Below are 12,838 nucleotides of genomic sequence, written 5' to 3' on the forward strand. Positions count from 1 at the left end.
AAACCATTTGTGGGAAAAAGTTACCATAAACGCACGGTAAAAACAGGACGTGGGTAACTGCTCTTCATGGTGCTATAGTTGTTTTGCACTATTTTTGCACGAAATGCACTTCACATCAAAAATTGATGTGAGGACACATTTTGAGAAAAAACAATATAGCATAGGATGAAAGATTTGCACTTAATGTAATTTTGTGTAATTTCACAGAAATTTCACATAGTTAAATGACAGCAAATTTCTCACACCCCTATTGATGGCACAGATAGTAAAAAACAGAACCCGGTGAGTAAAGAGGCAGGTGCAAATTAAAGGTAAGGGAAGGAGCAACTCCAGGGAGAAAGAAGGGTAGTCAGGAAACAATTCATGTGTATGAGCCAACAAACTAACAGGGAGATCCGAGCCAGAACCGAGCCAAGGGTCAGCTCTGGCTCCAAGTGCCCATGCATGAGTTGAGCCATGAAAAAAGTTGGCATGCAAATCATGTAACAACAATATAATGCAGTCTCTCCAAAATGCACTTTTTAACATACTGAAGGGTTTCATTTTACATTTAGATTATTTCACTAAACAGAGAGGCATTTACTAAAAATGATAGTTATTGAACTTGAAATTATAAACATTCCTGCCCTCTCTTGACCAGTCTCTTCGGGTAGCCCCTTTGTACAAGTCGGTCGCTCAGCTCCTCAGATTCCTGCATGAAGTCTTCTTTCTTGGAGCAGTTCCAATGGATCCTCAGGAACTGCCCGAAGGGCAAATTGTCCCATAGGCCCCTCAGGTGGTGGCAATTGTAGTGAAGTAATGAATTGCGTTCCGATGGCATCCGATATAATGTAGTGTATAATAAATTGTTCTCATTCCTGATGGTGATATCAAGAAAGTCAATCTTGTCTGAGTCACAGTGTATGGTGAACTGAATATCCTTGCTCCTCTGATTCAGCCATGAATGAAAATTGCCGAGCTCAACTGAATCAGCGGTCCAGATCATCAAGATGTCGTCTATGTAATGCCTCCACAAAGTAACCCGAGTGTGATAAGGGTTACTTGTGCAGAATACGTGTGAATATTCAAAATGGTCCATAAAAATATCGCTAGGTCTGCAGCAAAGGCCGCCCCCATCAGTACACCTTTAGTCTGAAGGTAAAAATGGCCTTGGAAAAAGAAGAAATTCTGCATCATTGCGATACAGAGTAGTTTGATAATAAACTCAGTAGGTACAGCCACGGGTGCTATTCTCCGTTCCAGGGCTATCCTCATCACTTCAAGGACCTGTTCTTGGGGTATACTGATGTAGAGTGACATGATGTCTAGGGTCACTAGAAGTTGTTGGACCAGGTCGATAGGTTGCTGGTCCACTAGGTTGATCATCTCCATCGTATCCCTTACGTATGCCTTAGTTGTTTCTGCAACGGGCTTAAGAAAGAAGTCCACGTATCTACACAGAGGTTCGAGCAGAGATCCGCAACCTGAAACAATGGGTCATCCAGGCGGGTTCTCCATATCCTTGTAGATCCTAGGTAATGTGTAAATCGTTCGGTGGAGAGGCTGCTGTTGATTTAGAAACAGAAATTCCAAGTTGGAGAGGAATCCTTGCTCTACACCCTCCTTTGTGATTTCCAAGATCGCTTTCTCCAGTTGTTTTGTGGGGTCTGACCTCAGTCTCCTATAGCTGATTCCATCTTGCAATTGGTTGAAGATCTCAGTTGTGTATTTGGTAACATCCTGCACTACAATAGCACCGCCCTTGTCAGCTGGCTTAATCATGATTTCCTTATTCTGCTTCAAGGACACTACGGCTTCTCTTTCCGTTTTGGTGACGTTGTAGTTAACGTTTTTTTTTTGTCTTTAAGAACCTTGGAAACATCTCCCAACACAACGCTCTCATAAGCTAGAATTTTACTGGTCATGGCATGGGACTGTTGAAAATTGAAACAACGATGTGATTAAGCATTCACTAAAGACATGAATTCCCCTTCTAGATCGAGTTTCTTCTGTTATGTTGGCTAAAGTCTGGACTCCATTTTATATTGTCATGTCTCCACGTGCTCAGCACGAGAAGAGTCCTATCTTCGTGTTAGTTGCTCTTGTAATCTGCCTAGTAACAGTCTATAAATAGCTCCTTTGTCCGTCTGGCGCATGCCCAGACTTGACCACATCTGTTATCAGTTAGTCCTTGCTTGACCATGTTTTCGCGGGCTCAAGGAGTGTGTTAGCTCCGCCCATATATTGATTCTGTATCGAAAATGACCATAAAAGGTAACGAATGTTGCCTCATGTTGTATCCACCCACTTATGAACCCCTCTGTTGTGTATAAAAGGGGACCGTGTACGCAAGTTTTTTGTGCTACTCTATGCAATACTGAAGAGTGTTGTATGGATTGTAGGACCACCCTTAAGGGTTAATAAACTTTGTCTTTGTACTTTGCAGTTTCCGTGCCAACTTCCTTGTAGATTCCATTTGCAGGAGAGCGAACCCTTGTGTCCTGCGGGCCTAGCTGGGGCCAGTATTCATCAATTGGCGCCCATCACGTGGGGCTCATCGGCGACTCGGATGCTCGAAGGACTGGTCGTGACAAAGGTGAGGAATTTGGCCGGGGATGTGATCACTGCCAGAGGCATTTTAGTCCTGGCATCCCGAGGTTTTCTTCCTTCCCTTCCGAACTGACCATCTGGGTGGCGCCGGTCCTCGACTGAGACCTCTTCTGTCGGTCCTGCCGTGACAGCCGTTTGGGCGAATTTTGGAGCTTGGCAGTTGGAATCTGGACACTCTTGATTGGTAAGAACCGTTGTACGGTACTTGCTCTGAGTTTTTGAAGCCTGGGTTGGCTATTTGAGTTTGATTTGTGATGACCGGTCATATCTTGTATTGATTACTGTGAGGATATATGCGTTGCAACACATATAGGCAGGTAATGTGGAGATATTTCTCCGGAGCTGTGTAAATTTGAACGGCGCAAAGTTTAAGTGCCATTTTTGATAATACTGCATATTTTGCATTATTTTTGAGCATGCCTGCTTTTAGCGCACTCCGTAAGTGGTGCTGCTGCTTTGGAAACCGGTTAAACCTCGAGGACTCTGCTCCAGCCCCCCCAGAGGGGACTCCTAATAGGGATATGTATGTGAAGCATGGTCTTTCCTCTATAATGTACAGCACAGTGTGGAGGAAATACACCAAAAAGGATCCTGAGTTATGATGGCCTTTGTATGGATCGTTTGATATGCGTAAGATTGAGTATGTGGAACAGTGTATGTGTAAACGGCGTGCTCGTCAAGATATGTTTGAGTGTGTGCGGTTATGGGTGAAGGAAGTGCGTGAGCGAGAAAAACGTGAGAAAGCGCTGTTTGATAAAGAGCAACGGAAGAATGATCATGTGCGAGCGCAGGAAGCGAAGCGTCGGGAGGAAAAAGAACAGGCGGAGAGACAAGAGAAAGAGCGTAGGCTGCAAGTGTCGGGTCAATATGCTGTTCGGCAGCCTCTTTATCCTGTCCTTACTAATCTTGATGATGATTTTTTCCTATTAGATCGTTCCCCGCCACCTTATGTAGGTGCGTCTGCTCCGACAGTTCAGGATTCTGGATCGGGTAAAGATAAGATAGACACGCGATCCATGTTATCTCTTGAGCGCTTGGGTGAGCTTCGGAAACTTTCTTATCGTGCAGTTTCAAATAAGCTGTCATTTGCAGAGCTGTTACCGGATCTGGAAGGATGGCAGGATAGGGAGAAGTTGTATTTTGCTGCCATTTTTTTCTGATGAAGTAGTTGCTGCCTTTCGCAAATATTCTGATGTTTTTGAGCCACAGGAGATAGTGTCGGATTCTAGAGCACTACGTAATGGTACTTTCTCTCCCTCTCAGGTGCCTGATGCGGTCCGACGTCTATTTGCGCTACGGGATGAGATGCTTCGACTGCGGGACAAAGCGCGCCGGAACAAGGAGGAGGAGAGCTTGACCTTGCAGGCGGACGACCAGCAGCCGTCTTCCTCCCAGTCAGATGGGAGCGAGCTAGTGCATGCTAAACCCATGCGAGAGGCGGCACCTTTGTATGTTCCTCCTAAAGGAGCGGGAACTAGTGCGGATATTACCTCTGCCGATGCTAAGGGATATTTTGTGTACAATTGGGTTTATACTCCCTGGCATAGGGCTGATGTTATGGCATTAAAGAATGCATTGCCTGATCCCCGCAAGAATCCAGCGGCCTTTTACGAAGAAGTCGAAGGGGCCTTGAATTCTTGTACTATGACCTTAGCGGATATAGATCTGTTCTTTGGGCTTATCTTACCACCGGATATGTGGCGGTCTGTACGGAAGGTGGATGATCAAGCCGCTTTTAAGGCCCGGTGGTCTGAGCTTGAGGATGAGGATAGGGAGAGAAAGCCCGCGCAGAAACCGCCTCAGATTATCTTAGATCTCCCCGCTGCTATTTTGACCAAGTTAAAAACAATCATTCCCCCTAAAAAGATTGACTGGAACATGTTAGCTTCGTGTAAACAGAAAGTTCATGAATCAGTTGCGGATTTCTTTACGCGCTTTGAGGAGACATTTCATAATTTTAGTGGACAGTCACTTACGGATGATACGGGTCGGCACCTTTTTGCTGATAAATATGTGGCGAATTTATTACCGGCAATAGCAGCTTGTCTAAAAGCGAGTGAAAGTTCTTGGTCCACCGCGTCTCCGACAGCCCTCCTGACTATAGCTCAGTATTATGAGCGTCAGGAACAAGAAGCGAAGGGGCAGGAGGAGAAGAAGTCGAAAGATTTAAAAACGAAGGTGATGTTAGCGCAAGTGTATGGTCCGCCCCGTCGGGGTGTCAATAGAGGTAGGGGAGGATTCTATGGTCCTCCTTCGGGTCGATCAGATTTAAATAGGAATCAATGTGCGTATTGTAAACAATCGGGACACTGGGCCAGAGATTGCCCGGCGTTGTATGCATCGCGTCAGGGGCATAATCAGGGTGGACCGAGAGGTAGAGGGGGTTCCTCGAATTTTAGAGGGAATTCTAATGATCATGCTCGTTTTGAACCTACCGGGCAGCAACGAGATAGACCTAATATCTTTGATCGACAGCACCAGTATCAAGTGTCAGGGACTGACCGCTCTGGGTACCATGATTCACAGCATGCATAGGAATGCGTTGGATGGGGGTTAGAATCAGTTGAGGTGCCGGTTGATCAGAAGGGTCCTTATGTATCAGCGAAGGTTTTGGGTTCTACTGATCAGTTCCTAGTGGATACAGGGGCGACTCGTAGCGCGCTGTCTAAACAATTGGTTCCGAGGGCTCCCCCATCTGGCTTAATGGTTACATCGGTAGGGTTTGATGGTACACTCTCCCGAAGCCCTCTTTCTCGACCCCTTACATTCCAGGTTGATCCCTTTTCTGCACCCTGTCAGTTTTTGCTTGCCCCGAACACGCCTGACAACATTATGGGTCTTGATATGCTCAAGCACTTCAGAGCTACGATCCGCTGCTCCCCCGCTGGAGTATGTGTGATATTAAACGATAATCACCCTCTGACTGAACGGATGTGTGTGGTTGCAGAGGATTCTGTGTTAGCTTCTCTCCCTCGTACTTTGTGGGCCATTTCGGATACCGATGTGGGACAGATGGTGATTCTGCCTGTCCATATTAGTGTCCAGGAGGGGGCGGTGTTACCACGCCTCCCGCAGTATCGTATTTCCCAGGAGGGGGAGGAGGCTCTTATACAGATTGTGCAGGATTTGATTAAGGTGGGAGAAGTGGAGGAAGTTCCCTACAACGTCTGTAACAGTCCGATTTTACCCATCTTGAAGAAAGATACGGATGCCAAAGTTTATCGGTTTATCATTGATTTGAGGGAGGTGAACAAGATCGTGATACCTCAGTATCCAGTGGTTTCTGATATCACGACGTTGCTCACTTTGGTCCCGCCAACGGCGACCACGTTTTCGGTTATTGATTTGAAAAATGCCTTCTTTTCGATTCCTATTCATCCTGATAGCCGATACCTTTTTGGTTTCACACTGAATAATAGGTCTTATCGATTTTGTAGAGTTCCTCAGGGCTACACAGAAAGCCCTAGCATTTACAGTCAAGCCCTGAAAAGGCAATTGGACTCCTTTGTTCTGCCCGAGGGTGTCGCCCTCATACAATATGTCGATGACATCTTGTTGGCGGCTGACACTCCTGAGTTGTGTGAGGAAAGTACGTTATCCTTGCTTTCCTTTTTGGCATCGCACAATCACAAAGTGTCTAGGAAGAAATTGCAATTCTGTAGACCAAAGGTGACTTATTTTCACCTTTTGTCTAAGGAGGGGCGTGCACTCACACCAGATCGTATTCAAGCAATTTCGGACACGCCAGTGCCTTCCGTGCAGAAGGACGTGCGCGCATTTTTGGGTCTTGTTTCTTTTTGTAGGCAATGGATATTAGGGTTTTCACACATAGCTAAGCCCTTATTAGCCCTATTGACAAAAGACACACCTATTCCTCTTCCCTGGTCACACGAGTGTGACATTGCCTTCCAGCAATTGCGACAGACCCTTTGTTCAGCACCAGTGTTAGGGACTCCTGATTATACAAAACCCTTTTCGCTGTACGTGCATGAGAAAGATGGATGTGCATTATCAGTTTTAGTGCAGATGCACGGCGACAAGCAGCGCCCTTGTGCATATTTTTTGGCTGTACTTGATCCTGTTGCCCGAGCATTACCTGGTTGTTTTCGCTCGGTTGCAGCGACAGCTGTGTCAATACGCCAAAGCGAGGGAATTGTGTTATCTCACAAACTGTTGGTATTAGTCCCCCATGCTGTTGATGCCCTGCTTAATCAGACAAAAACGCAGCATTTGACCAGTGCCCGTTTAACGGGATATGAGTTGACGCTTTTGGCTCCTCATATTACGTTAAAGAGGTGTGTAACGTTAAATCCGGCCACATTGTTGCCGTTCCCGGAAACTCAGTCTGAAGCACGAAAAGCACATGATTGTATTCTTGTGACTGAGGAACAGACAAAGGGTCGTATTGATCTCCAGGATACGCCCTTTCCAGATGTAGATGGAGAATTGTGGGTGGACGGATCATGCCTGAAGCTACCAGATGGTACGACTTCAGCAGCGTATGCAATTACCACACTGCAAACAATAGTGGAGACAGCACGCATACCACAGAAATCAGCTCAGGCAGCGGAACTTATAGCATTAACACGAGCATGCGAGCTCAGTACAGGATTGTGTGTGAATGTTTATACAGATAGCCGCTATGCCTTCGGAGTAGCGCACGATTTCGGCCTACTCTGGAAGGAGAGAGGGTTTCTAACGTCGCATGGAGTACAGATAATGCATGGAGAGTTAGTTCACAACCTTTTGACTGCATTGACATATCCAAAGAGGATTGCTATAATTAAATGTAGTGCCCATAAGAAAGTGGTTGACAAAGTTGGAGAAGGGAATGCTTTGGCAGACCGGGTGGCACGGGAGACTGCAATGCAGCCTGGTACTACTGCCATGTACGTAGTGAAGTCGCAGGTAGAAAGATGGCACGATGCGAAAAGAGAAGTGCTGGAAATACAGAGGACCGCTTCTGACAAAGAACGGGAGCAATGGTCCAATGATGGAGAATTGGATGATGAGGGTTGTTGGAGAAATAAGCAGATGGATAGGTGGAAGTTACCCACAGCTTTTGTACAACCTATGGTTCAGATGGCACATGGGCTAGCACATGTTGGAGCTTCCGCAATTATAAAATTGCTTACTCAAGTCTGGGAGCATCCAGAGATTGCTAGCACGGCAAAGAGGGTAGTGCAGACCTGTATGATTTGCCTGAGGTACAACCCAGGAAAGGGTACTCGAACTCCAGCAGGAGGATTTGTGACACCTACTGCACCCTTTGAGGTTTTGCAGATGGATTACATCCAGCTTGAGCGCTGTAACAATTTGAAGTATGTTCTAGTAGTGGTTTGTGCCTTTAGTAAATGGGTTGAGGCATACCCTACGAAAGATAATACTGCAATGACTACAGCCAAGATGCTATTGAAGGAGTTCTTCCCTCGATATGGCGTTTGTAGACTGCTGTGGAGTGATAACGGACCCCACTTTATAGCGGATGTTATAAAGTATGTCCTGAAGGGTCTGGGCATCACCCAGAAGTTTCACGCAGTGTTTCACCCTCAGTCTGCAGGACTGGTCGAGAAGTATAATGGTACACTGAAGCTCAAGATCGCTAAGATCCAAGCTTCGACTTCTTTGACTTGGCCAGATGCTTTACCACTGGCATTATTGTCAATTAGATCGATACCGCATTCTCAAACCGGTCTTACGCCGTACGAGATTGTTTTTGGACGCCCAATGAATATTTGGGGTCCACCATGGCCTAAGGCTGTGTATGATGTACCTTGTGTAATGATGAATGATTATCTGGCACAGTTAACGGATAACTTGGTTTCTATTCATCAACAGGTCCGAGAGGCGCTCCCTGATCGGTCCACAGGCGAAGGTCACAGTCTCCGACCTGGAGACTATGTTATGCTGAAGATTTTCGAAAGAACGAACAGCTTGGAGCCGAGATGGGTTGGTCCTGAGCAAGTCCTACTTGCAACGAGGACGGCTGTGCGGGTTTCCAACCGAAAGAATTGGACCCATTCCCTGCACTGTCGCAAAGTGCCGTCTGGGTTGGTGGAGCCTGCTGTATTGACCGACCATCGAGAAATTCTGACTGCAGAGAAAGGCCGTGCCGTGGAACCGAACGACACTGAGGAGCTCTTTCCGGACCACGTGATTCCTGGAGGAAGACGATATCATCTCAGACCAAGGAAGTGAATTCTTCAGTATCAGGACAAGTTGTCGGAACGGCCCTTAGGTTAGTGAAACGGAGAGCCGATGTGGCAAGGGGGGGATCAGCCCTGCATTAGTGTAGCGACACTCGTCTTGGCCCGCTGGTGAAGAAATCAACCGCTGCCTAAGGGGAAGAGTTCTGACAACCTTTTAGTTTCAGGAAGATATTGACTTTTTTTTTTTATTCTAAAATGGAGAAAAAGAAAATCTTTTGTGCAACAGGTTTTATTCTTACAGTAGCTATTGTTGGGATAACCACATGGTTTGTGGAGGATGTGACTCCTGCTCGAGAGTTGCTTGTTTTGACTACTCCAGTGCCTGCGGAGCACTACTTTTATACCCTTCCGTATCAAGAGTTGAAGCATCGCCAGTCTTATTTGAATAACACTTTCATCCAGATGTTGTATCATACCCATGTTGCCACTAATGCTACGAACTGTTGGATATGTGGCATGATGCCGGCTCACCAGAAGAAAGGAGGAACTCCGTTCATACCTCTTCCTTTTTCTCATAATGGCTCTTGTAGAGCATGGTACACTTTGCTTTTTGCCACACGGAAGCCTACAGTGGGACGGTTACTCTTCAGACTTAATAGGGAATGTCATCAAGATAAAGATGGTTATCCACAAGCGAATGGGACAATTTGGGAATGGGAAGAGTATCGACCAGACAATGAATTGATTCCCTATATTTTCACGAACACTAGAGACACTGTGGGGAAAGACCGATTCGTGATTCAAGTGGCACAAGCTCAAGCGGACCTGTGTGTCCAGAGTGTGGGTTATATTCCTGTTGGTGTTAGTGATTGCATCACTACCTTAAACATCGACGGGTTGAATAACAGTACCTTCTTAGCATCCCATAATACATACTTCGTATGTGGAAATAAAGGTTATTATCGTTTGCCAGCCGGTTGGTCTGGAGTATGTTATGTAGCATTCCTATTACCTCCTGTATTCTTGGCACCTGCATCTTATCATAAAGATTTGAAGTTGTTGAATAATGTGACTGTAAATAGGTATAAACGTACTCTATCGATTGATGACGTGGACCAGACCGATACTAGCCTGCAGCAGTATATTGATTTTAATTTAGGATTGTTCTTCTTTGTTGGAGCTGCCCTAAATAGTAGGAAAGTTCGCAGGTTAACAAGAGTTGTAGAGGCTGTGACAAATCAAACCGCTGCTGCTCTTGGGAACCTTACGGAAGAATTGCAAATTACTAGAATTGTTGCATTGCAGAATCGTATGGTGTTAGATGTTATGTTAGCTGACCGAGGTGGAGCATGTAAAATTATCGGAAGTAGTTGTTGTGTGTTTATTCCTGACCACACGCCATCAGTCTATAATGCTATTAATAAATTACATAAAATTGCAGCTGAAATCCATACAGAAAATGGCACTTGGACCTTTTCTGGATGGTTTTGGGCATTGATCACCACATGGGGATGGAAGGTTTTAACTGGTCTCTGTATTATTGTAGCGATTTTGTTTTCCTGTTGCATTTGTATCCAATGTGGTCCTTTACTCTGTTCCCTATGCATGCCACTCTGTATTCCTGATAAGAAAGCTATTGCCAATGTCACTTACCAGAAACATTTGACTGAAGAAATAGGAGAAATGATGAAAATTGACATATACGATGATTATTCTAATAAACCGGATGTCTTCAGTAAATGCTGAAAGGGTCGTCTGTTGAAAATTGAAACAACGATGTGATTAAGCATTCACTAAAGACATGAATTCCCCTTCTAGATCAAGTTTCTTCTGTTATGTTGGCTAAAGTCTGGACTCCATTTTATATTGTCATGTCTCCACGTGCTCAGCACGAGAAGAGTCCTATCTTCGTGTTAGTTGCTCTTGTAATCTGCCTAGTAACAGTCTATAAATAGCTCCTTTGTCCGTCTGGCGCATGCCCAGACTTGACCACATCTGTTATCAGTTAGTCCTTGCTTGACCATGTTTTCGCGGGCTCAAGGAGTGTGTTAGCTCCGCCCATATATTGATTCTGTATCGAAAATGACCATAAAAGGTAACGAATGTTGCCTCATGTTGTATCCACCCACTTATGAACCCCTCTGTTGTGTATAAAAGGGGACCGTGTACGCAAGTTTTTTGTGCTACTCTATGCAATACTGAAGAGTGTTGTATGGATTGTAGGACCACCCTTAAGGGTTAATAAACTTTGTCTTTGTACTTTGCAGTTTCCGTGCCAACTTCCTTGTAGATTCCATTTGCAGGAGAGCGAACCCTTGTGTCCTGTGGGCCTAGCTGGGGCCTGTATTCATCAGGACGGTGGGACAAAAGTAGATGGTATCCTCAATCCTAACTGGGAAGTCACCCCGGTGCAGGAGATTGTCTGAAGAAATAGCGTAAGCAAATCTTCCTCAAAAAATGGTTGAGCTCTGTCTTTATGGTGAAGTGATTCGGATGGGCAGTGGGCACAAAGGAAAGACCTTTGCTCAACACCTTAGTATCTTCTTCTTTGAGAGTGTAAGAGCCGATGTTCACTATTGGGTTCTCCGGTTGTTTTACCACCTGTAGACCCTGCGGCGGGTTTGAATCTCTCCATGGCTCTCTGGTTGGAACCGGACCTGTTTCTGTGCTCTCAAGCAGCCTACTTTAATTTGGGGTCGAAACGTCAACAGTGTTTCCCTTGTGTGGCAGTTTGGTCAACAGTGATTTTTTTGCTGTGCATGTACAAACAATGGCTATGTATTCGCTATCTGCTAACAGTGAGGCTGATGAAAGCCGTTTTTACAGTAAATAATGGTGTGATGCATTTATTGTCACTACTTCTTCTATTCCCTCCTTCAACCCTCACTTGATGCGCACTACCTTTCCCCTTTCTCCCTCCTTTTTACGTGGGGCACTTGTTTGGTACAAAACTATATTTTGTGTTGATATATGAGCATCAGTTCAATGTGATTAAATAACATTGGACTATGAATTATGGAATTCTAAGAGTGCACCCACCCAGCTCCAATACACTAAATCCTGTCTGGTAGGTGGTGACACCTCCCTGTGACAGGATACCTTTTGTTGGGCTTCCTCCACTGCGAGTTTCGGTCAGCAGCAGGAGGGCAGCCCAGTGTCTGTGCTGGTGGCATCCATTTTGTGATGCCAGGGCTCTAGGAGATTTCTACCGTTTAGTACAGTGGGTACATGTCATCCCCTGTAGAAGGGTGGGATCATACTCTCACATCAGTTACTGGTGTGGGGGTATGATTCCAAGTTGTTTGACACCAAACCCGACATGTTTTGATGCTGTCATTCCAAAGTTAGCATTTACCGTGAGGTTATAATGCACTTAAGAGTATATGGTTTAACCGCATCCAAAAACAGCCACAGAGAATAGACTCTGCCAGCTGCAGAGAGGTCCTGTTCATGCAGAAGCACCCCCTCACATAGTAAACCAAGAACCCTGCCCTCCGGATTGTTAGGGCCTACAATAGGGGTGGCTGATAGGTTTATATGTGTGTGTATGGTGAGATATAGGAACCTATACCTCAGTGAGGAGTGCTAACACTACCTCACACAGGCTGCAGTAGCAGGCCTGTGGTGTCAGATTGAGAATGCTTCCCAGGGGTGGCATAATACATGCCGCAGCCCCTGGTAGGCCTGTGAAGTACCAATGCCCTAGGTACCTAAGGTACCATATACTAGGGGCTCATAAGGTACCACAGTATCCAATCACTAGTGCATCTAATATGCACACCAAGTTGTTTAGAGAGATCAGTGAGACTGGGGCCTTGATTAGCAGGGACCCAGTCAGACTATAGCCAGAAACCAGTGTATACATCAGAAAAAAAGTGGGGGCAACATAAGTGCAGATCCTACTCTCCTACACAGATGGCTATGTTACATGAAGAGGGGTCGACACAGGTCAGGATAGAGGTAAATAGAGAGACAGATTGCTCTAGATAGAAATGCATTTAAATTCAATTCAGAGTATCTTTCCTTTCTTTCTTTCTTCTTTACTCCTTCCTGTGTTTCTAGTATGTCTCTTCAACCTGTTCCTCAGCTTGTCTTACACT

This window comes from Triturus cristatus, chromosome 5_2 (genome assembly GCF_964204655.1).
Source record: "Triturus cristatus chromosome 5_2, aTriCri1.1, whole genome shotgun sequence".
Lineage (NCBI taxonomy): Eukaryota > Metazoa > Chordata > Amphibia > Caudata > Salamandridae > Triturus > Triturus cristatus.